Genomic DNA, 25,031 nt, shown 5'->3' with positions numbered 1-25,031 from the left:
TGAAAAATTTTTAAATCATAGAAACCTTTTTCTTTTCTCCCTAAATTTTAGTGATTTCAGATAGCATTATTTTAGCACTATAATCATGCCAAAAATTAAAATGGAAAATGTTTGTTATTCAAAAATAATTTCCTAAATATCAAATTCATTTTGTATTTTATCACAGGGTAAGGTAACTTAGAAAATAGCTATTACTGTCTTAGGTCATGGCTTAAAAATCCGTCTTTGGTTAGTACTTACCTGCTAGACCAATTAAACTTTCACTTACACAAATGTAGGTGACAGGGACTTTAAAAGGAAAGAAACCAGATAGCTACATGACTTACCTAGATCTAAATACTATTAGGGAAAACTGCTTTAAGTTTAAATGAGAACAGATGGAAGATTCACATAGTATTTTTGGGCATAATTCTGGCACAAAGCAGAAATAGAAAAACAGAAAACAGGCCAAAAATTGGATCAAAATGTTAAAACAAAAAAATCATGTGTACTTTATAAATTTCAGTAGTTCTACAGGGGTAAATAACTTGGTATTAAAGAATACATACTGTCATATAGTCTGTATTTATGTATTCCCTCTGTATCTTAACATTATGTACAAGATATACATATATATGCTAAGATTTATATATACATATATATATAAAGTTTTGTTCAGATTTTAACATTGAGATATTTAATAATATTTAATATTAAGATATTTTAAGATTTATATATGGTGTGATAAAAAAAATATGCTGAATGCTGCCGCTGAGTGCCATCCAACAGAAAGGCAATGATCTTCAATATAGGAAGTAGTGCATCGAACCTTAGTAACAGTGTGTGACAAGTTTCAACTTGTTCAGGGCAGTCAGTAGGGTGTGAGCTACGGTTGAAAGAAGGTGTGTTTTAAAGTGTGCCAAAAATCATCTTCCACCATGACAAAGCTCCGTGTCACACATCACTGCTAGTACATCAATTTCTGTCAAACTAAAACATTACAGTGTGTCCTCATCCACCTTATTCACTGGATCTGGCACTGTGTGACTTCTGGCTTTTCCCCAAAGTCAAAATGTTTCAGGCCATCAAGGCAGCCATGACAGCACAACTAAAAACACTGACAAAGAGGACTTCCAGAACTGCATTAGAAAGTGACAAGAATGATGGGATAAGTGTGTTCAAAGCATGGGGGCGCTAATGGCAGTGTGACTTTTACTGAAATAATTTTTTTTTTTTTTTTTTTTAAATTTAAGCATTCACCGTAGTTTTTGATCACACCTCATATATCTCCAGTCATGGCCTCAACAGATGTATTAGCAGGTTTTGATGACTTGTGCAAAACATTAAGAAGTAATTAGGAAGATATCCAAAGCTAGTCAGCACATTAATAGGTTTAGAAAGTTCATATTGGATTTCCTCATATTTGCTAGGTACTCTCATTTTCTGGGAATGGAGCAGCTCTTTCAACAGTTACCAATCAGCTTAATGTGAAAAATAATCAGACAGAGCTGTGAATACATGCAAAATAGCAGTTGCCTCACTCTTTTACTTTTTATTTTTACAGTGGTCTGAGTATAGTCATTCCACGCCATTTAGTATTTTTAATTAATTCATAAATAGGTGATTAATCCCCTTTTAGCTATCTTTTTTTTTTTTAAATTTGAGCCCCTAGAGTCCAAAATAATACATTAATGTCCAATTATTTTCTCTGACACTGAACATAATAACAGCTTGTGGCTTAAAAGTGAGTTGATATTTTTTCTACTCTGAATCAAAAAAATATATATATTTTTTTTCCCTAGGAAAAAGGTAGCTATTAGTAGAATAACAGTAGACTCTTCATTATATGTAATTTGTAGCATTTGCTCATAGCACAAAATATGACCTCAAATGATTCATAATATTATCGTGAAACAGAAGAAACAAGACATGAGAGAGTCCTTGAACATTATCAGTATTTTGAAATCCCTGAGAGTGAAGTAGAGTAATTCCTGGTTACTGCTATAGCTCTAAAGTAAGGACAGTATTTTAAAATTTATTTGACATTCAGTTCTTAGAATTCCTGCTTAAAATCTGAACAAGGTACAGTTTCAAAACAGATGAAAGAGATGCTATTAAAAATCCCCAGGCAAATCTCTACATTTTCTAAGAATGTTAAATCAAAATTGTATATCAATATGAAAGTAATCTAGAACATTCATATTAATTGATACATTCTTATAATCAAAGTCAGGTAGTTCATTAGAGTAATTAGTTATAACTCAGTTAAAATATACATTGTCTTGCAGTTCCTTGTAATTGCTTCTCAACTGTTCACTAACTATAGAGAAGGGTCACAATTTGAGGAAACCTACAGTGTCTACCTACTGTTTACAATATGAGGAGTGAACTGTGGAACATGAGCAGCAGTGAGATGTGGTGATTATCTGGCTAATTATATCAATGTAGTCTGCAGACAGTGATTCAGAAGAGTGAAAAACCTTTAGGATTTAATATATTGAGTTTGTCTCTCCATTGATCAAATTAATTGGATGATTTCCAAATCTCCACTTTACTGAGTGTTTTATTGACATAACCTTTGACCGAGAAGCATATAGATTTCAAAATGTCTTTTCTTATAGACAGAAAATCAATTTTGTTATTTTAATAAATATAATCGTTTGAGCAAAATATTTGGCTGAGCAATTAAAGGATATCTACTGTCATTATTTGGTGGGTGTGGAGAAGGGAACCAGCACTGAACGTGGAAAACAAAAGAGGAAACAGGTTTTTGACACTGGTGGTACTAAGGAGAAATGGTGTTAAAACAGAAGAACCAATATGATCACCTCTAATTTATACATGAGTGCTGTATTATAAAAACAGAGTAGACGTTGGATATACCTTATAATTTTTTTAAATAAAATTCAATCGCAGATAAGACAAAACAAATTCCATACTCTTAAAAGAAATAATTTCTTGAAAAGACAATTAATAAATTGTCTAAAAAACTGTGGTGAGTCAGTGCTGACATCTTGAAGATGGTGTAAATTGGTCTTTAAGCGTCACACTTGACAGGTTGGAATCTCAGTTTACCCTTTACTAGCCTTTTGTGCTTCAGTTTCTTCTTTTGTGAAATTTGGAAAACAATAGTACTTCCCCATCAGGTTGTTGTGAGGATATAATGTTAACGCACATTGAATCAATTAATACATATAAATGAACACTTTAGAGAAGTAAATGCTCAATAAATTTTAGTAATTATTAGGCTTTCATCTTGAAATAACAAATACATACTCCACCTCCTAATAAATTATCATAATATCCTAAACGCAACTTTCTGGGAAATAATTTTAAATTGAAAATGTTCATTTGATAACTTTGACATTGCAGTGTTAATTTCTTCTCATTGATTAGAAGACTATGTTAATAGTCTGTCGCAATTAATGGTTTGATTATATGTGAGAATAATGAATAAAAAATGATAAACCTACTTAAGTTTAACTTACATTCCCCCAGCCTTGAAGTCATATGGCACATAGATCACAACCATTAAGTATAGTATGAACCTATCCAAAGGTCTAAGTTTACTTAAAAATATTTAAAGCCTGTCTAAAAAGATTTAATAAATTTCCCAATTACTTCTACTCTTTTGTCAGATTTGATTCAACTATACTTAATTGCAATAAAAATGAATATTTTTGAAGTAATATTTTGAGGAAAATAGGGAAATACTTGCTTCTGAATGTAATCTGAGCATTCCTAAAGTCCACAACGTAAACAAATAAATGTGAACATTTATTTGAAAGCTTGGTTGCGTAAGAGCAATAACACTAAAATGAAGCCGATGCTTTTAAATTCCTTGTCTCCTCAAAATATTAAACATATTTGTTCCAGTAATATTTCTTCTGGATACTGATAGTTCATATTATCATGTAATTCTTTCAAAATGACCATATGTGGATATAATATAAACTGCTATTTAGTAATGTTATTTTGCATAATTAAGTTATCATGATTTTATTCTTACAACAGAGTAATGGAAGCATATCTACATTCTATAACAGATGACCAAACTGTATCAAATTGTGTCTCCAAATAGGGACAGAAGCATTTCTATGTGTACATTTTTATTAGAGCAGAAGGGAATCCAAAATACAATCTCTTGAGTTCAATTATAAAACCCATATGCTTGAGTGAAGGCATGGTGAAAATACACAACTTCATTACACATTAGAAGCATTACAAATTTCAGCTTTGATTAAAAAACCCCTCAGATTGCTAATGTGGCGTGTACTACTAAAAGGCTAATATCATGGCTGTGTGAAGTAATGGGCAAGTGGACACATCCGTATTTGCTCTGCTTTAGGAACATGGCCTTTTAATCTAAGGGCATATGTGTATGGAGGATAAAGACTGTAATAACAAGCAGTGCTTATATTATGCTACCTAGTGAAGAATGATAGCAAAGCACAAACACACAGGGCTATTGAATTAAATGAGTTATGTAGCTTAATTACTATTGCCAATGTAAACTTACTCTTAAGGTCATGAAGAAGTATCCTTGTTCCTCTTTTTTAGGATAAATTAAAGATAGAGAAGATAGGTCTCTACCTGGGTCTTTAGAAAACAAAAATAAGAACTAAATGATGAGGATAGCTTCAAGTTCAACAGAAAAATGAAGCAAAGTCCACAAAATCTTGGGGCTTATAAATGTGAAGACTTGGTGATATATCAAGATAGGTTCAAGATGAAAATGTATTTCAATTGTACACAAACGGTAACTCAGGGCTTAATTCTCAGGAAATTAGTTTTTATGCTTAGAAGATGTGTATTGAATGGTTCTGATACTCAAAAGCTATTTCAAAGAACACGTTTCACTTCACAGCATTTCTAGAGGAATCTACTATCACTAAGGGATCAACTATATGTTAAAACTTGAGAAGACCAAGTTCTAGCTCAAGTATCTGGCTTTGGAATCTGAAAAAGTTAAAATTCTCCTTTGCCTATATAGAAAGCAAACACATATTATCTCAAATAGCTATTGAGACTTAGTGACATATGCAAATTATTTGAAATTCATTGAAATTACTTTTCTACATGACAACTATTGTTTTATGTTATTCTGTAGCTGTTCTTTAAGTCAGACTGTGGTGGCCAGACTTTGATAGGGTCCCGTAACCCCTACCTCCTGATGTTCATGCCTTTGTGTAGTCTCCTTTTTATTACGGACAGGACCTGTGACTTGCTTCTAGCAAGTGGAATGCAACAAAAGTAATGGAATATACTCAGTGACATAAAAGTGTAGCAACTGTCTTGCTAGACTCTCTCTCCATCACTGGTTTTGAAGACGCTGGCTGCCATGAATCCTACAGCTGCAAGTAAATGAATTCTGCCCACAACCTGAGGGTACCCTGGAAGTGGATCTATTCCCAGTTGAGCCTCTGATGAGAACTCAGTCCTCAGTAATGCTGAGTGCAGACTTTTGAGATCCTAAACAGAGGACCCAGTTAGATTGTGTCAGTCCTGATCCATGGAAACAGTAAGATAATTAATGTGTCTTGTTTTATGCTGCTAAGGTTGTGACCATTTGTTACGCAGAGATAGAAAACTAATCTGCAGACATTGTATACATTTGTATATTGGTGTATAACACATGTATGCATTCATTTATTTAGGATTTTGTGGGATAAATGTATGTAGTTCACAACCCTTTTCCTGTACAGTTAAGTTTTGCCAGACATCCCAGTACAGGAATGGCCTCCAGGCATGTCCCAGATGCCCGCTATGCCAACCCACTCAGCAGTGTGACTGCAGCAAGAAGAGCGAGAGGACTCCTGATGCCCAGCACCATCGTGGAGGAGGAACAAGGTTTGAAATGTGGGGAGTGGAAGTTAATCTGTGAAAAGGTCATTGAAATCTTATAGCTCACATATGTAATAAACCTGGGAGAAAATTTCCGATATTTGACAACAATCCTAACAATCATTAATGAGTTGTGAAGCTGAAAGTAAATTTTCTAAAATAAAAATAGTGAAAAAAGATGTTTTGATCCACCACTCCAGAAGAGAAGCCAAATTATCTTTCTGTTCTCATTACAGAAAATAATATATCAAGATCATTACTACATGAAGAGGTAATAAAAGAAGAGGTAATAAAAGAATAGGCAGTCAAACCAGTAAGAAAAATATTATAAGGGAATTGTGTACTCAGTGACATATTTGGTGTTGGTAGCATTTTTGAGTTTTTAATATTTGCAATTTTTGTGATTTAGTTTTCATTCTAAATAAATATTTTCTTTTATATCTAATATTTAAATTATAGTTTTTAAAATTATTTTTCTTAAATAAGGTGGCTAAAATTGCATAAGCTTCAATTCTCACAAAACCTAAATTCACTTCTGCATGCAAACCAAGAGAAATCATATTTTAAAATGCTGCTAGCAGCTATAGCAAGATGAAGGTCAATTAAGGTCCATGAGAATTGGCAACATACAATTATTGCTGATTTTTTTTCCCTTTATGTGTACATCGCTGATTTTGACAAGAATTATTTCAGAGGCGTGGTGTGGCCAGAAAACAGAGGAGATTAGCGAATGAATGAGCAGCGTTGTAGCATAGTTACAGTGGTGGTCGACAAGTCCTGTGAAGTTTGGCAGTCAGATCTGGCAAATGGAGTAGGTGGCAGATGGAGGGGAATAGGAGGCCATGAGCATTTTCTTTTTTGATAGAAGCAAGTCTGTATGCAGTGCTCCAATTGGAAGAGAGCTATTTACAATTTAGGCTGTACAGCGGTAACATCCTCCAAGATGACTCTCAGTTTCCCAGCTCTTGGTATTCACACCCTTGTACAGACCATCCCACTTGTATCAGGATTGGTCTATGTGACCGAGAAGGACAAGCCTCAGTGTTTGTCCTCCTTCTATGTTTCTCCTTTACTCTCACATGAGTAGCACACTCACAATACTTCTGAAACCAGATGTGTGTGAGTTCTTTTTCCCCACACAGAGCAATTCTCTGGGACATCAGCTGGGTACCCTGAGTTTTAACTGAATTCTGACTCTATCCACCTGGAGATGGCATCAGATCCCATACGTTTAGGGCTCAGTCCCACAAGACTGCCGCTACTCCACTTCAGAAGCCGATCACCAATCCAAGTTGTCACCTGTGCTTCTGATCGGCAATATAAATCAGTTTCCCCACCCCTTCCTCAGGTTGAATTAATTTGTTACAGTGGCTCACAGAACTCAGGAAAATAGTTTATTTAACTGTTTCCAGTTTACTATAAAAGTATATTAAGGATACAGATAATATCCAGATGGAATTGACGCATAGGGCACAGGGCCCCTTCAGTGTTATCTCTAGCTGCACTACTCTCCCACCATCTCCACATATTCACCAACCTGGAAGTTCTCCAAACCCCATAAGTTTGGGATTTTTATGGAGGCTTCATCACATAGACATGACAGACCATTAAATCATTTCCAGCCCATCTCCCTTCTCTGGAGAATGGGAGGGGAAGGGGGCTGAAAATTTCAAGCTTCTAAAATTCTTTTTGGTGACCAGTCCCCATCTAGGATCCCATCTCATTAGAACAAAAGATACTGCTATCTCCCAGGAAATTCTTTGTGAAAAACTCTGTGCCAGGAACTGAGGTCAAAGACCAAATATTACAACAAAAGATGCTTATAGCGCTCTTATTACTTAGGATCTTAGGCACTCTCTGTCAGGAACCAGAGGCAGAGGACAATATATATTTTTTCTATTATCTCACAGTGACCAAGAGCACACAACAAAAGTAATGATGCGGTTGCTTCCATATTATTTTATCATAGATTACAACTTCTACTTGGTCTCTTGTCTCTCTCTCTCTCTCTCTCTCTCTCTCTCTCTCTCTCTCTCATCACTTGCTCTGGGGAAAGCAAGCTACCATATTGTGAGCAGCCTTAGGGAGAGGACTGAGTGGTGGGGAACTGAAGCCTCCAGCTAAGAGCCAGTGGGAAACTGGCCAACAACCATGTGAATGAGCCTGGAAGTGGGTCCTCCAGCCCTAATTAGGCAGTGTGATGACTATAGTTCCAGAGCTTGACTGTTAACTTGTGAGAGACTTTGACCCAGATTCACCCAGCTAAAGCCACTCTTGGATTCTTGACCCTCAGAAACTGTGAAATAATAAATGTTTGCTGTTTTTAGTTGTTATGCTTCAACAGAATTTGTTATGCAACAATAGGTAATTAATACACCCCAGAAGCAAAGTCCTTGAGGAGACAAAACAGGAAGTGATGTACAGCACTTGAGGGTAGATAGGCTGTTAACAGAGACGGGAATGTGTCTATCTTTTTAACAGGAGAGAAACAGAGCATATGGGTACAAATTCACATTGAGTTTGTAGATAAGTTTGCTTAATTATTAGTAAATTTTAATTTTATTGAGTTTCTTTTCTCAATTAAGTAGGAGGCAAGACTTTTTAAGTTGTGAGTAATGCAAAGGGGAGATGGAAGGGATGAGAAGCTTAAGAATTGTGGAGAAAAATCATGAAATATTCATCTTGGAGACCAAGAAAGAAAACTTACGAAAATATAACAGAATCAAGGAGAGTGTTAACTGCTGTTTGAGGTTTGAGTGTTGTATTTAAAGTGACTTTAGTCAACAAATTATGTGATTTTTCTCTAGCAATATTTAGTTGCTTTGGTTCAGCCATAGGGAAAACAGATATATGGATTTAACCAGAGCCGGTGTTTGCTAAGTGAGTGCAATGGAGGAGAGGGAATTGAGGGTATTTGGGAAGGATAACAGTGGTGGCCCCTGGAATTCCATTCAAGGAAAAGAGAGAGAGAACTAGAGGGTTGTCAGCAGTGAAAAAGCAGTGGTATAGTCAATGATTGGAACTCTTGCCCAAGACAGTTGCACAAGACAGTACTTGAGTAAAAGAGGTGAAATGAGCTAAGCTAATAAAGAGATGGTTCATTTGAAGATAGAAATATAGACTATGGTAATGAAATGTGTAGCTGAAGTATGGGTGGGGAAACATATTGAGATTGGCTATGAGAGAGGTTGACTAGTGGTGTTAAATAGGTAAGTTCAAGAGAAAAACAACAACACAGAGTTCTTGAGCTGAGAATACTTGCAGAAAATATGGGATGCCACCATCCCATATTACTCAACTGCAAGAGTGAAGGAGCCAAGGATATTGTAGTACTCTGATCTGAGGAAATGGGGTTCAAGGTCTCAGCAGATGCCAAGTCATGTATAAAATGATTCTGGTTATCTTGGCAGTGGAAATCAAACCTTATTTTAATGACCTTTTACTGAGGAAACTCACAAGCAAATGAAGTAGAGTCATTGGAGGAAAGGCCACACATTACTTCCTTAGCTGCTTTTAGGGTGGCAGCTTACAAAGCAGGTTGGACACAAAGAACCATGTCAGGAAAGGAAAGAATCTGAATGATATATTCAAGGGTTATTTCAAGCGGTTACTTGAGAGTTCTGGGGGTGCTGAGCAAAGTGTGTTTTTTTTTATTTTAAGTTAGTGTTTTTCCCCTCACCAGCAGCCCTGAGCCCAGGGTAAATTTGTTGAGATTGGACAATTGACCAACCAGATAATTGGATTACTCTCCTAGCCTCTACCATTTCCCAGAAAGTTTGGGACCCCTTAGAGGGACGATTGAAAACAGTGGTCAACACCATAAAGTAGCACTTGGTTAAGCTCATAATTGGCACTTAAAATTATGTAGGATGATCAAATTAATGTACGTGCAGATTGGTTAGAGCAATGATTCTCATCCTCATTGGGAACACATCAAGGTCTAAGGAAAAAAATGTGTGTATGTGTAACCACGTATTGAATCTCACAATATAATTTTGAAAACACATATCAAGTCTTATAATTTTACATTTAGAAAATAAAAATATATTTACTTTTATTATTGTAAAATATGTCATGCAAAATATTATAAAAATAATATAACAAATAACCATGTATGCATTACTCACTTAAGAATTAGGGACGACAAACATAATAGAAACTCTCTGCCCCATGAACCCAATCACTTGCTTCCCAGAAATAGCAGTTTTCCTGATCTTGTTTGTTATCCTCCAAACCCTTTTTGTAAGTTTTGAATTAGTGTCCATAAACAAAATATTCTGTTGTCTCACATGTTCTTAAACTATTTAAATGGCTTCCTATAGTATGCAGCATTCTGCAACTTGCTTTTATTGCTCTCATTATTACCCTTTTAGATTTATTCATGTTGTTATACACAGCGCTGGTTCATTCATTTTGAGTGATGGATACTATTCCACTATTTGCATCTATCACTGTTCAAGTATCTGCTCCTCTGCTGATGAACATTTAAGTCACTCCCAGTTTTTTGGTATTACAGGCGATGCTACAATGAACATTTTTAGAATGTATCTGGGTGCACATACATGATACTGAAATTACTGGGTCGTAGGCTAAGCATATCTTTAAATTTCTGATATTTTGATAAAGTGCTCTCTACAGGATTTGTACAAGTTTTCCCTCCCCTCTACCAAGCAATTTATGACAGTCTCTGTTGCCTGACGTCCTTTTCATTACTTGGTTATAAAATGGGATCTCATTCTTTTAATTTGAAGTTCCCTGACAACACGTAATTTTAATGAAGACAAACTCCAGAAAGTAAGGCTCAGCAAATGTGTTTGCTGATAGGATAATTCATCTCTGAGATTCTGGGGGAATGGGGAAGATGGTACACCCCTGTAGGGAGATGTATGGGTCCTGATGACGGTAGGGCACTGGGTATTTTGCTCAACTGAAGGTGACTTAGTTTTAAAGGTGAGGGAATACTGGGTAGAGGAAGCCAGGCCAATTGGAATTAGTTCTATTACTATGAGATGAAGGAAAGGCAAAGTTGATACATAAAAACCAGTGACTCAGGATGAAAAGGAAAGAACGAGAATAAAAAGAGCTGCATGAAATAAGGATGTTATCTCTGTTTCCTTAGAATTCGCCAGTTCGAATCTTTTTCTCTTAGTTTACCCTTCAAGTCACCAGGGTCTCCAATTATGTCCTACTTAGAGGAAATACCTTGTTGATAATAATCACAGAACCATGGAATCATAGAGTGAGTAGGACTCTTAGGCACTGTTTTATTTTATATGTGAGAAAATTGAAGTGCAAAGATAAGTTACACACTCACGATGAACAAATTTTAATGAAATGATTGAAAAAAAGAGACAATTGGGGCCCTTTGCTTACTGGCCCATGCTTACTGAGGTATTTGCCTGATTACCAATATACTACTAGATGAATGACACCCTTTCTATGATAAAACGGTGATATGGTCGGTGAGAGCATAAGCTTGGGATCAGAGAGCCCGACATGACCCCAGCTCAGCAAATGTTAAATGTGCGAACTTGATCAAGTAATTTAACTTCTCCAGCCTCAGTTTCCTTATTTATATAATAAAGAAAATTTTAATTCCTACTTTTTCTTGGGTTGACAATGAGATGAGATTGTATCTTAATCTCTGGCTCATATGAAGAGAATTAATAAATAGTAGATATTATATTTTTATTTTAACACCTCAGTGTTTGAAATATAAATTAGTTATTTAGTGTTCTGACTTGAACTGCCAATAGGACAAAGGAAAGGTTTTGTTAGAACTAAATAGGTTAGGAACAGCTGGTCTAGCTCTCTCACAACACAACATGAGATGCTTTTGATTATATTTGTATCTGAATTTAAAGGTTTTTTAAAACATGCAATGCTTTGAACGTTTCCTTATTTACTCAGTTATGTGTCCCTCTTCTAATGACACTATCAATATAATACTTTGGAGTCTTCACAGGAAATGGAAGCAGAATGGTTTATCTCCCTGCTTTTCTAGATTATTTTTTTATGGCTGGATTGAGAAGACTGATTTATCTATTTCTTTTCTGCTCAAATCTTTTATTTCCAAATTCTAAACATGCCCACTTCAAATTCTTCCATTACTGTTGACAGACAAGCAGTGGAAATTTTGAAAACAATTATGAGTCTTTTACTTGTGTGTCCCATCTCTTCTACCTACTGTGTTTCCCCGAAAATAAAACCTAGCCAGACCATCAGCTCTAATGCATCTTTTGGAGCAAAAATTAATATAAGACCCAGTCTTATTTTACTATCATATAAGACTGGGTCTTTAATATAATATAATATATGATATGATATGATACGATACGATACGATATGATATATGATATGATATGTTATAATACTGGGTCTTATATTAATTTTTGCTCCAAAAGATGCATTAGAGCTGATGGTCCGGCTAGGTCTTATTTTGGGGGAAACACGGTACCTTTCCCTCTTCCATGACCTGCCTTAAATTTAGATAATTGATTTTGCCATTATTTTCTCTTGCTTTTAAGTCTGTTGCCAGCCTCCAATTGAAGCTGGCTGACTGAGTACATGTGTACACATAAATTTACCTTTCCTCTCTCCTAAAATCCTACTGAGGAAAAAAAAATTCCAAAACAAAAAAGAAGAATAAATCTATAGTAGTACAGAAAATGAAATTGCATCCGTGGACAGTAATATTGGGAAAGTTGTAAAATTTCTAAAGCTAATAGATGACTTTTTTTTTACTTAACCCAACAAAGTCGAAGAACTGCTCACATAATACAAATACAATATAGAACTGCTGAAATGGTAGGTTTTCCTGGAAAGGCCCTGAGTCAGAGTCATGACTAGGGTGAGGTAAAGAAGGAGAGTGAGGTTACAGCCTTGAATACAAAATTTGAAGAGATGCCAAAAAACTCAGTAATTAAGATAAATAATATTTAAAAAAATCAAAATTAATGCAAAAAGTTCATGCTGAAAAAAAAAATCAGCATTTTCTTTTTTTCTTTTGCCTCATGTTCCAATTGTGCCTTGACTTGGCACGGCAGTGTTAGTGATCCTGTCTTTATTTAGTGTTTTGATATTTTGTCCATCATAGGTTTTGCATTACTTTTGATCCTTTTAAAATATTGAATGAAAATAATATTTATCTTGAGTATTGAGTGTTTTAGCACCTGCTTAAACTTTGTGCCAGAGGCAAGAGCTTTAGTAAGCCTCCAAGATGTTTTACCTTAGTCTAGGCTTGTATCTGGAGTAACCCTCCAGAGAAAGGCAGCAGGAGTGGACCCTATGACAGTCTTTGGGCATTACGGAAAGGATTGTGAATCATTCAGACAGACCCTACTCCTAAGGCACTGGCTCTGGTCTTTGTTCTCAGAACAAAGTGGGGAGATGAGTTCTTTAAATTATATGGCAACATTTCCATGAGGATTTCAGAGTGGGCTTTGAGGTCAGAGAGAGGAACAAGGGTCTAAATAATTTTCACAACATATAAGAATCACATGTATACAGAAGATAAACTCCCAAGTACCTTAAAATAAAACCAGTTGAACAATAGTTCATTGCTCCCACAAGCCAGGGCTTTTGTTAGCTATTTGCTATTGATTATCTGCTACAGTCAGATGACCTGTAAACAGAATCCACATTCCTTGCCTGAGAAACAGTGATTTACTTGAACAGAGGAAGACCTTGTTAACCTACAATCTAGGTCAATCACCAGGAACATGAGAAAAGCCAACATAGGACAAAGATATACCGAAGCTACAGAAAAGGATACATTCTCACCTGAGAAAGTAAAGTTGACACCAGAAACAGAAGAAACGTTTAAAATAAGTGTTCAGATCCCCAGACAGACTTGACAGAACACCAAATTCATAGAACGCTGCTTTGCAAAACGGAAAGTCAGATTTTGGGAAAATTTAGTGCAAATTCCATGTAATTTCAATACAAAACCAGAAGAGGGATGGGATGGGAAAGTCACAACCTGAACATAAGTTTCATTAATTCAAAGATAGTTTTGTTCCCTACAGTATGCCTAGCACCTAGATGAGTTCAGTACATGTTGATCTTGTTTTATCAGAGCAAGAGGCTAGAGTTACTGTAATGAACTCTGCCGCCATTTCTAGTTATTCTCTACCCTCTTTGCTGCCATGTGACTTGAAGTACCATCTTATGAGAGGAGCATATATCACAATCCCCTTGATATCAGGGACATGTGACATGCTTTGGCCAATGAGAGGCGAGCAGACACGAAATATACCGTATCCAATCAGAAGTTCCGAGAGTCTTGAGTGCTCTTGGTTTATTTTATTATTTAATTTAATTAATTAATTAATTAATTTTTGTTTGCCAAAAGATTGGCATGTTTTGAAAAGAGAGTGCTACTTCAGCCTAAATTCTGGAATGAAGAAGATACATGTAGTGGATCCACAGTCAACTTGCAAACTTCATAGATGACATGAAACATAAGAGAGAAATGAGCTTTTTGTGGTAAACCACTGAGGTCTGAAAGTTATTTGTTATCAAAGCAAAGCTGACTAATACAGTTAAGTGATTGATTTTGATGTTGTTAGGAAAATTTATCCAAAATCTTTTTGTGACTAATACATGATAATTACTAGTAAAATATTAAGGTAGAATTACTTAGCTATTTGAAAAAAAATAAGAACCAAATAAAATGTGACCAACTAAATAATTATCAGGGAAGAAAAAGTAAACAAGCAAAATTCTAAGAAACAGAAAGCAGAATAGGAGAAAAATATAACAGAAGATAGTAAAAATAAGTACAAATATTTCAGCAATAAAAATTTTAATGTAATACAGTGAAATTTCTTATTAAAAGACAAATAATTTCAGATCAAGTAAATTGCTCTTGAGAAATAAAAATTAAAATTTGGTAAAGTAAGCACTAGATTATTCTTTCTGGGATTGTAATATATTGTATTCCAAAATTAAATTTTAGTGAGCATTTAAAAATACTTATACAACATATGAGTGTTTAAAAACGTATTCAACATTAGTCATTTCCATTACTCCCATCTATCTTCTTAAGACAAGAAAGAATATATGTAAAATACACATACACACACACATAAATGCATACACACCCTGGAAAACTCTGAAAAAAAATTCTGTAATTATTATTTTGTGTCTCACTTTTGTGGCAAAACAAAACTGGAAAAAATATGCACAAAAATTTTTTTGGTCAACAGTTTTCCAATCTCGACTTATATTTAGAATGACCACGTGAGAGCCCAGCATAATTATTAATAACATCCCCTTTCACTCAAAATTGCCCTGGTTAGGTTGATAAATTCATACTACGCATGTACCAGCCTTAATATGATTTATTAGTATATATAATAAATGTAACTATAACTACAGAGATTACAGCTAGAGAGTGTTACTCTTTCATAAAAGTGTGCTTATAGGATCCCAGGAGACTGAGAGAGGAAAATGGTAGGTACACAAAATTAGTCATTAATTGCCCTGTAACCTAGATCTATTATCATCATTAAGTTTCTGTTTCAGTTTAGTCATCTGTAAAGTAGAGAAAACACAATTTTAGTAACTTCATAATATTCATCTAAGACTTGGATAATATGACAAAGAACCATTTTGAGTATTATGTTGTGCTTTAAACATTATAAATACTTTCTTATTGTTAATCTAAACATTATTTATTTAGAGTACTTAAGTACTTAGCATTGTCTTTTTTCTTTTTGATAACTGTGTGTGTAGATTCAAGTTTATAATGTCTTGAGGCAATAAGGCCATTTGACTAGGATAACATTATCTTTAAAACTAATTTTTGAGTTGGTTAATTTTTATATTAGAAAGAATCATGTGGTATTATTTCATTCCTTTGATTTCCTTAGATACTTTTATTCAGATACAACCTAAGGAAAGTCTAAAAGACCACTTTACCCCCTTGAAGTCCATTTCTCCCAACATGAAAATAGTCCTCAAACTATTCAAAGTTTAGTTGCAAACAAAAGACATCCAAAGAAATTTCTGATTTTCCTGGAAGTGAATCGTTTATGCTAACTCAATGAATTCTCATTATAATGAAATACACCTTCTTCTTTAATGAATTTCAAGTTAGAAAGATGCAGTATATGTAGCAGTGAAAATCAGATTTTAGTTTTCATCCCTACCATGAGTAATCTCCAAAATTTTAAATAAGTTGTCAAAATTATTACAGCCTAACTTTCTACCTACCAAAATATCAGGGCTCTCTATATTTAATGAACAGCCTGTTTCAACAAGATTTTTTAATTACTTCTTAAACCCAGAACATTCACACCTGAGGTGAGAATTGATTTCACTGGCTCTGTCTTTGGTGACGACATCACTTTTCCTGTTACTTGAAGAGTACAGTTTCTTTAGCTTTGTCTCATACTGAGTAATTCTAGGAGAAAGTTAATAGGGAATAAATATGTAGAGATGAGGCATATTTGCCTTGTTCTTGACCCTGTATAAACCACCAGGTTTAGTAGTTTCAAAACTCTTTGTATTAAATAAAGATGCTACTTTTTCAACATGGTTTTGAAGTCCTTTATACAACAATGCACTTAAAAAGTGTAGCAATTGCTGCTACTGTGTGGACCCACAGGGCAAGCCATTGGCATTGATAAAACTCTCCAGAAAGCCTGAATTAACCATCTTGATTGTTGAGGAACACACAGAAAGATAAAAATCTTTCCGTGTGATATTATTTCAAAGCAGCACCTAGCTGGATGGAAATACTGCTATCCCAAGATAGGGATTTCTACAATTTAGGAAGGTCAGAGAAAAGACAACAAACCAACTACCACTAGCAAGGCAATCTTTCAAAAGTAGTTAGTCCCTAAGAATAATGGTACTGAGCAAACTGTCAACAAATCTCAAGTTGTTCCTGGTAGCTCTCTGGCTAAGAGTTAGATTTACAAACTCTGGTGCATCAGAGATTCCTTTAAAATATGGCAACCTCAACAATGCAGGGTGTTATTACATCACTACTGCTGTTGTGCATTTCAGGAGACAGAGGTAAATGCTGTTCGTGAGAGTTAATTCTGCACATCTCCTTATACCTAATTAACACCAGGAAGGCCTCGAGCAAAAGGGAAAATAGGACTCCTGAGATTAGGTAATCTCAGCGCTGACTCCAAGTAAAGCCAAGGAATAGCTCTCAACCAGATCGACCGCAGTAGCAGTTAGGATTTGCAATCTGATTTTTAAAAAATCTTTCTATGGGGAAATAGATGTGGAGGCAAAAAAGGAATTTGTTTCAGTTAAGCTTCAGATTTCTAGAGGGCCATTAAATTAAATTCACAGTCTCTGAGAAACCTAATAAGCATTTGTTTTTGCAGTTAGTAATATCTCACTAATTCGGATTAAGAAGATAAATTTTGCATTAAACAATACCTTTATAGACATAACAAAGCCTTCAAATTAGGTAAACAGAATGTAGCCTCAGGGGATTAAAATAATAATGACACAGAACATCAGTTTATAGTTAATTTATTAGTTGTTTATAAGGGCAAGAAATGACAGTCATCTACAAGAAAGGTTGTTATCCAGTAACAAGGACCACCTTGTTTTTTGCTGCAGAAGGCAGAGTTAAATCCATGGGCTGAAGTTTCAGCCAGCTAATTTTAGATTTCTACTGAATATGATGAGTTTAGTGTTTGCCATGAGGAAGTGAGCTTCCAGTCATGTAAAGTAGACCAATTACTCACTGACTAAGTGTAAGGCCTGCCATGTAAAGAATTCTTGCATTTAGTAAGATTTTGTATTAGATCAGTACTTTGAACTTTTTTTTTTTTGCAACACAAATTTTGAAACATTGAAATCTTACTCAGAATTTCAGTATATCGAACAGGCGAAGAAGCTGAAATGATTCCTCAGCAAGTTAGAATTTTCACTACTTTGGGAGGAATATACCATGGTTCACTTAACTGCTCCAGCATTTTATTGGGGCCTTTTACTTCACAGAGAATAGAGCGAAAAGTCACTCCAGGCCACGGCTCTCTGATTGAGAATAATGATTTCAAAGTACTAAGTATGATTACTTAATTGAAAACAAAGAAAGAAAAAGCCCAATACTCCCTGAAAATTTGTTCCCTACATTTATCAGATTCTTCTAAGTAAAAGAGCAGTTAACTTCAACTTATTGGTGAATTAATCAGTTAGGAACTGACGACTGTGTCACAAACCATAAAAGATTCAGAGATGTGGAGATTTTCTAAACAAAGGCTCAGTAGTAACTACAGTAGTCAGCTTCCAAGGTGGCCCCAATGTTTTTCACCTCCTGATATTCATGCCCCAGTGTGGTCCCTCCCATATCGAATCAACACTTGTTAGTAAAATACGGTGGATGGGATCGTGTGTGTTTTCTGAGTCTGTTATAACAGGAGTCACAGCTTCCAACTCAGCCTGTTGGATCACTTGCTCTGGGGGAAACCACTGCCATACCGTCAGGTCACCCCAGCAGCTGTGTGGAGAAGCCCAGTGACAAAGGGCTGAGTCCGCTCACCAATGCTCATGTGTCTGAGAGAACTTGCAAGCAGATCCTCTAGCCTAGTCTAACCTTCAGAAGACTGCAGTCCCGCTGGTATCTGACTGCAGCGTCCTGAGAGACCCTGAGCCAGAACAGCCCAGCAAAGCTATTCCGGACCCAAATGAAAGGGACATAATAAATGATTATTGTTGTTTTAAGACACTAAGTTTTGTGGTAATTTTTTTATGCAACAACAACAAAAAATCAACATAGTAATACATGAGAATCTACTTCTTACAGGTTTTCTTCTAGACCCATTCACTGTTTATAATGATTAAGGAGAAGATTGGCCTTAAAGATCTATAAACATCATGACACCATGGGACCACATTTTTTTCACCTCTGTATCCCAGTAGCTATCATCGTTCTTAGATGTTTATGCAGATTCAACAAAAGTTTACTGAATAGGTGAATAAATAAACAATATTAGATACTTTCAAAAGCTAAAATTAACGAGGTCAAATTGAGCTATTTAACAGCTGTTTTATTATTCATTTGCTTATACATCCCAAATTTCCATTTTAAAAAAGTGTATATTTTTTTGGAGGAGGTATAGAATTTCCCTAAATTATTAATTAAGTTTCCATAAAATATAAATAAAATTTGTACTGTAGTCAGGAAAGGCATTTCTAATGTGGTATGATTTAAATTCAAAGCTATAGAATAGCAGATGCTCTTCCCGCTGCCTGAAATGAATCTTGCTTCCTTTCTCCAGGCTAAATTCACATGGTTCTTCAAGACTCAGCGTAGTTGTAACATGGATCTGCAGGGCAGCCTTTCCCGATTCCTTTTGTCTGGTTTTGGTGTCATACTGCATTTGAAAGAATAACACATTCACTTTTCTTTTTTTCAAAATAGCTTTATTATTTTCACAAAAAATAATGCATGCTTATTTAAGAAGAGTGAAATAATATACTATATGACTATTGCTACTAAATGATTCTCCTGCCACTACTAAAGTATTTAAATGAGTGATCATCAAAAGTCCTCACACCAACAGGTCTAAAAACAGAAGAAGGTGTAGCTACAGGTTTTTGCACAGGTTTATGCAGAAAAGCACATTCTATGTACATAACAAGAGACATGTTCAATACTAGGCCTATCCTAAAAACTGAGATTCATTTTTTGTGCCTTGTCATCTTTCCTCCATCCCATTGGCATACTAGTAACGCAAACTGGTGTATTATTTTAATCATATTTCAGAGAAGTCTTCATCTTTGCAATATGAATGACTTTAAGCCTCTTAATCTGTGCCTAAACTTAAGTAAATTAACAAACAGGACATTCTCTATAAGTAGGAATGAACATTTTCCTATACATGTAAATTGTACACATTGATGATTCCATCACTTATCTCTACCACCTTGGAGGGAAGAATAAATATTCAGGATGCCATAATTATTTAGGTCAACAAACATGTACTGAATGTTTACTGAAAGTGAGGCATTGTGCTAGATCTCAGATTAGAAAGACAAGGAAGGTAAATTCCCTACCTTCAAAGAGCTTAGAAGTTAAGTAATTGAAGGGGAACATATCGATCAAGGCTGTGGGACATTTATCTTAAAGACTGGAAATATCTGGACCTCCTCTCAGATCCAAGTCATGGCAAAGGAATTCTGTCTGCTCAGAAAAATGGTGCAGAATAATTTTCAACTAGATTGTATTGGCTAATTGACAATAGCAGGACAGTCTCAACTCAGGCATAGCTAAACTGTATGTTACAACATTTGAATACTTTTTAATTCATTCAGCATAATAATGGAAAAACTTGAACTCTTTCAGGTATTTAGGTGACCGTTTATTGCAATGAACATGAAAGTTATTCGATTAAAAAAAAAATTAGGCAGACCAGGTCTGTCCTTGCCTAAATAGCCAGGACCATAATACAGAGCAGAAACATTTTTCCATCCTCAGTGTGTTAAGAACACCCCAGTGAGCTAGCTGTGCTACACACATTTTGGGTCTGAAATGACTTAATCAGTGCTCTACACATTTGGACTAAAATAAGCGGTGCCTTCTTTTAGGAGTAGTATGCCTAGACACTGAGTTATAAGGTGGGGAGCTGAACAGTAAAATGATGATAGCACAGTTGTCTGTCTGGACAGTGTCAGAGTGGGCAAAGAAGACAGCAAAACAGTGAGCAGTCAAATGTGTATTTTCTTAGGAATCACTGAATGTGTGACAGATGGGAAAACTGAGTAAAAGAGACATTGCTAATACTTCAGTTTGGTCTAACATCTAAATTTTTAAATGAACCAAATATCAGGATGCAGGACTAGCTAAAAACTAATATATATATATATATATATATATATATATATATATATATATATATATATATATACTTTTTAATTTTTTTCAAAGTGTTTTTCTAACTAAACCACATATAATTCAATATTTCCAATTGCTCTGTGGACCTTACCCACCATATAGAGTGGGTAAGAAATGCTACAGGAGCATGCCTGTTTCTTATTTAGAAAACTGGGTTTAGTACAGCAAAAATAACTAAATCTTACATTTGCCATTATAATAAAGCTGATAATAATGGTTCTTAAATAGGCTTTTCGGACTCAAGGATTATGGTCCCAATTTGTCATGAGTGATAAGTTGAATCAGTATCTAGAGAAGAGAACATTTCAGATGGGGGAAGTCTTCTATATTTTCACAGGTATATATTGATATGTGCACCACTTTCATTCTTTCACCTGAAGTAAATTTAATATGTAAAGTAAAATATCAACAAATAGCTTGTCAGAAAGAAAAACATAGCTTGAATCCCGATCACCATAGGAGAAAGTATCTTAAAGAGATTGTAAATAATATAATTACAAACTATTTTAGATCTGAAACGAAGACTCGTGCGTTAGGCATTTATGGCTGCAAAGAATAGTCACTGAAGGAAGACTGTCTATACTGTACTAACTCTACAGAATTTGCAGTCATAAGGAAACTGCAGATTTTCCTTTTTAATGTTCAATATGGGTACAAAATCCTCATACTTTTATCTACTAAATACCATATATTTTGATTATTGAGTGTGCCTCCTATATCTATTTATGGATGCAAAAAAAAAGCAGCTAGAATTATGTACCACAGGAATCCTAGAATTTCAGTTTTGGAAGAACACTACTGATCATGCCAACTCACGCTGCCATGTTACAGACAAGGTTCACAGAGGTTAAATGAGTGTACAAAGTCGCTGAGCGAGTTAGGGACAAATCCAGGGCTAGAATCTGGGGCATTTTCCATTATCCTAGGCTTGATGTAAGGTCAGCATTACCCAAGGCAGTGCTCGTACAGTTTTGTTGTTCTATCAGTGGAGCTAGATAAAGCTACCATACTTGTTTCACACCAGCAAGACCATCCGAGGTCGTAATATTTCTGTCTCCAAAGCTTTGCAGATCAGCACATTACTGAAACTTCATTAAACTGCAAGGGGTGGGGAAATGTTAAAAATGAATAATTGACTGCTTGGGGGAAAAAATCAAGAAGACAAAGCTCTCTGAGTCAGCTGGAACTTTCATCAGCCCCTGGGCAGACCCTGTGATGGCAAGTCACGTGCTCAAGGAGGGCACTACATCATTTTCTCTCCAAATTGTGTGTTTTGAGGGCTATAGAATGTAATATTACTTAATCCCAACATGGAGCTGTTTAGCAATGGCAGGCATTTAAAAGAGAGAGTTGGGCATTAGACACCCCAGCAAGTAATCTGTTACCCCTATAACTGGACGCACCATATTGCAATCTGTTTGTGTTGCTTGAGAAAGGCACTGAATTTTTGTCAACCCCCTTTAATTAATCTTGCCACAAGTCCTGTGGTGGGATGGGTGAATTCTCAAATATTAAACAGTGGAATTACTCACCGGGTGGCTTTTCCCAAACACTCCCAATCCCAATTAAAGAGCTGTGTTTGGTTTGGGTTTCCTCAAATGGTGCTCTTGTTAACACTCATCAAACACAGGAAAAATAAAACAGCAATTTAACTGTGCTCGCAGTGTGAAAGGCTTGTGCAAATAATCAGCACATTTCTAACTGGTTAGTAATAGGCAGAGTGCAAAAAACAAATGACCAGATTTATACCACTGGCCAGATCTGAAAGCAACATTCCAGCTGAAATACATTCATTTACAATTTAAAGCAAGCTTTTCAGTGAATAATTATTTACATAATAGTGAAGAGCGCTTGTGCAGCACAACTGGGATCCATTTACAATGTGTTAGCCAAATAATGCATGTTTACTAAAGATTTTGAGTTTGTTTTAGGAGAAAAGAATCATGGTAGCCATGCCAACAAAAGCAGAGCAGTATGTACAGTTAGCAAATCTTTTCTTAGCTGTAAAATTAGTGTCAAGTTGTTTGAGCCCGTAAACTACGTCAGCATAAGTCTCTCTCATTAGATTGATGTGTAAAGGTGGTATGTGCAAATAGCAGGTTGTTCCGTTCTCATGTGTTGTTTTTTTTTAAATCAGCCAAATAATGAGCTGGGGGTAGACTTGCTTAACCAGACCAAGGGAAGAAGAAAGCAGAATCATCTTCAAACGGCCATCCTGGATTTAATAGCCTACAACAAAACCCTAAGCAGGTCAACTTCATGGTTCAGCAGTTCCTAAAAGCCTTGTGTACTCTCCAGGGCTTATCGGTGACAGCCGGTGTAGAAGAGCTCCCAATGAGGACTGATTTACAGCACTGAAGGGCTTTGTGGTGACAAAGGCGGGCAAGGGTCCTTAAGAGCTTTCTGTATTTTTTTTTAGATCCCAGAAGATGATGTGGTTCTGTGATAGGAATCTCTTACACTTTACCATTGACATAAACAGGTCACAGGGCCTGCAAAGCTCATACAGGAGTCAGGAGCAATCTCTCTCTCTCTCTCTCTCTCTCTCTCTTTTTTTTTTCTGGGTCAGAGTCAGATTTTTATCGAGTCAACCTATCTAACTGAACACAAACAATGTGATAGGACCAAACACTGTGCATTAAAAAAAAAAAAGCAGAATGGGGCCAGGTTTGTCTCAGGCCAGTACTATTGAACTGGTACGTTTCAGACATCACCTGAATACAAAATGATTTTTCTTCCCTGCATTGACAAAAGTCTCTCATTGAAGAAGGAAAAAAAAAAAAAAGTTGAGAATAATTTAAAAAACAAAAAGCAAAACCCACAAATCTAGTTTCATGCCAGATGTATCTGTTGTGAAGCAATATGTTGGCTAAATAGAAAAAGTCAGGTGAGTAAAGTCTCGTGGCAGCCTGATTTAAACCATGGCTACACAAACCAGAGCCCTGTCCAGATCTCACAAAAGTGAATTATATATAATAACACTTACAGTTTCCTAGTACTATTAGATTTGCCTTCTTACATAAATGCTTAAGTTATGATAAAAAACAGGGCCATGTCAGTTCCTTTCAGTCTCAGCACATTTGCTATTAGCATAAGAAATGCTGCTTATGGCAGAGCTAGTCGGGCTTGAAATTTCTGAATTAATGGATTTGATTTCCTCTTGAGACAAACCATCAGCCTTGCAGTAATGGAAATAGATATAGTTGGTAAAACAAATAAAAAGCTGGCATGCAGATAAAATGGGTTTCAGTTTAAAATAGTAATGTTGTAATTGAAGTGAACAATTACAGGGTTGCTCCTAGGCACAAAAGAAATACCATGAAAATGAAGTAATGTTTTTGTTAAGTATAGTCATTTCAAGAAAATGTAGAGCTGCAGATGTCATTGTCTGCCAAAGGGAAAACTATACTTATTCTTCTATACAAAGATCATTTAATAACATTTGGCTAATTTTAATAATAATTGCTAATATTAACCCTATATTTCACTGGGAGTTTGAAGACAAAGGCTCCTCATCACCCCGCCCTGTTCTTTCCCTTCAGTTGGGAGGGAGCCAACCACAGCCAGTTCCTGTAAAAAGCCATTGGCAATGAACTCTCAGAAATCCCCATTCCCGCAGCAGTCTTCTCCTTTTTAATGTCTTATTTCACTTTCTTTGTCAAGCATCTGTTATCAGAAATGGAGCCTGTTAGCTGGCAATTGGAGGAGCAGGAGGAACTGAGAATAAAGGGAGGATGGAGAGTGGGAACCACGGGACAGGAAAGTAGGCTCTGGAATGTTCACATCTGATCCCCTTCACTTTTTTCCTTTTTTTTTTGGTCTGTTTCAACTTGTCTGTGAACCATATGAAATTCAGAACAGAAACTTCCATTTTTAGAATTTGAAATCTTTTCATGTTCATACACACACAAACTGAGGCAGCCAAGGCCACAGGATGTCACAAGAAACATAAGTGTCTCATTGAATCTGAAAAGGCAGTGACACAAATACACTTTAACAAAATGCTCAGCTGGGTCCCAGCCCACCACTTGGCCTTCCCTCCCTCTCCTCAGTTTTATTGCATCGCACTGTTTCCTCCTCAGGTTTTAGTAATTAAAACAATATTGTAGCTCTGTGAAATTTTATTTGGAAATACACTGTGCTTTGTTCCCCCTACAATGCTGACTGCCACACACAGCATGATTGGCTCATCTCTTTATCCAAGGGAAGCACTTTTCCTGGGGTTGTTTTTTTCTTTCTTTTTTTTTTTCTTGGTATTGCAACATTGAAGAAGCTACAGAGTGAGAAAATGGAAGTCCGCCCTAACAAAGGATTGAGCTGTGACTTCTTAAGAGAAAAG

Source organism: Rhinolophus sinicus, linkage group LG03 (genome assembly GCF_036562045.2).
Source record: "Rhinolophus sinicus isolate RSC01 linkage group LG03, ASM3656204v1, whole genome shotgun sequence".
NCBI classification, from domain to species: domain Eukaryota; kingdom Metazoa; phylum Chordata; class Mammalia; order Chiroptera; family Rhinolophidae; genus Rhinolophus; species Rhinolophus sinicus.
Note: the sequence above shows the minus strand (reverse complement) of the source record.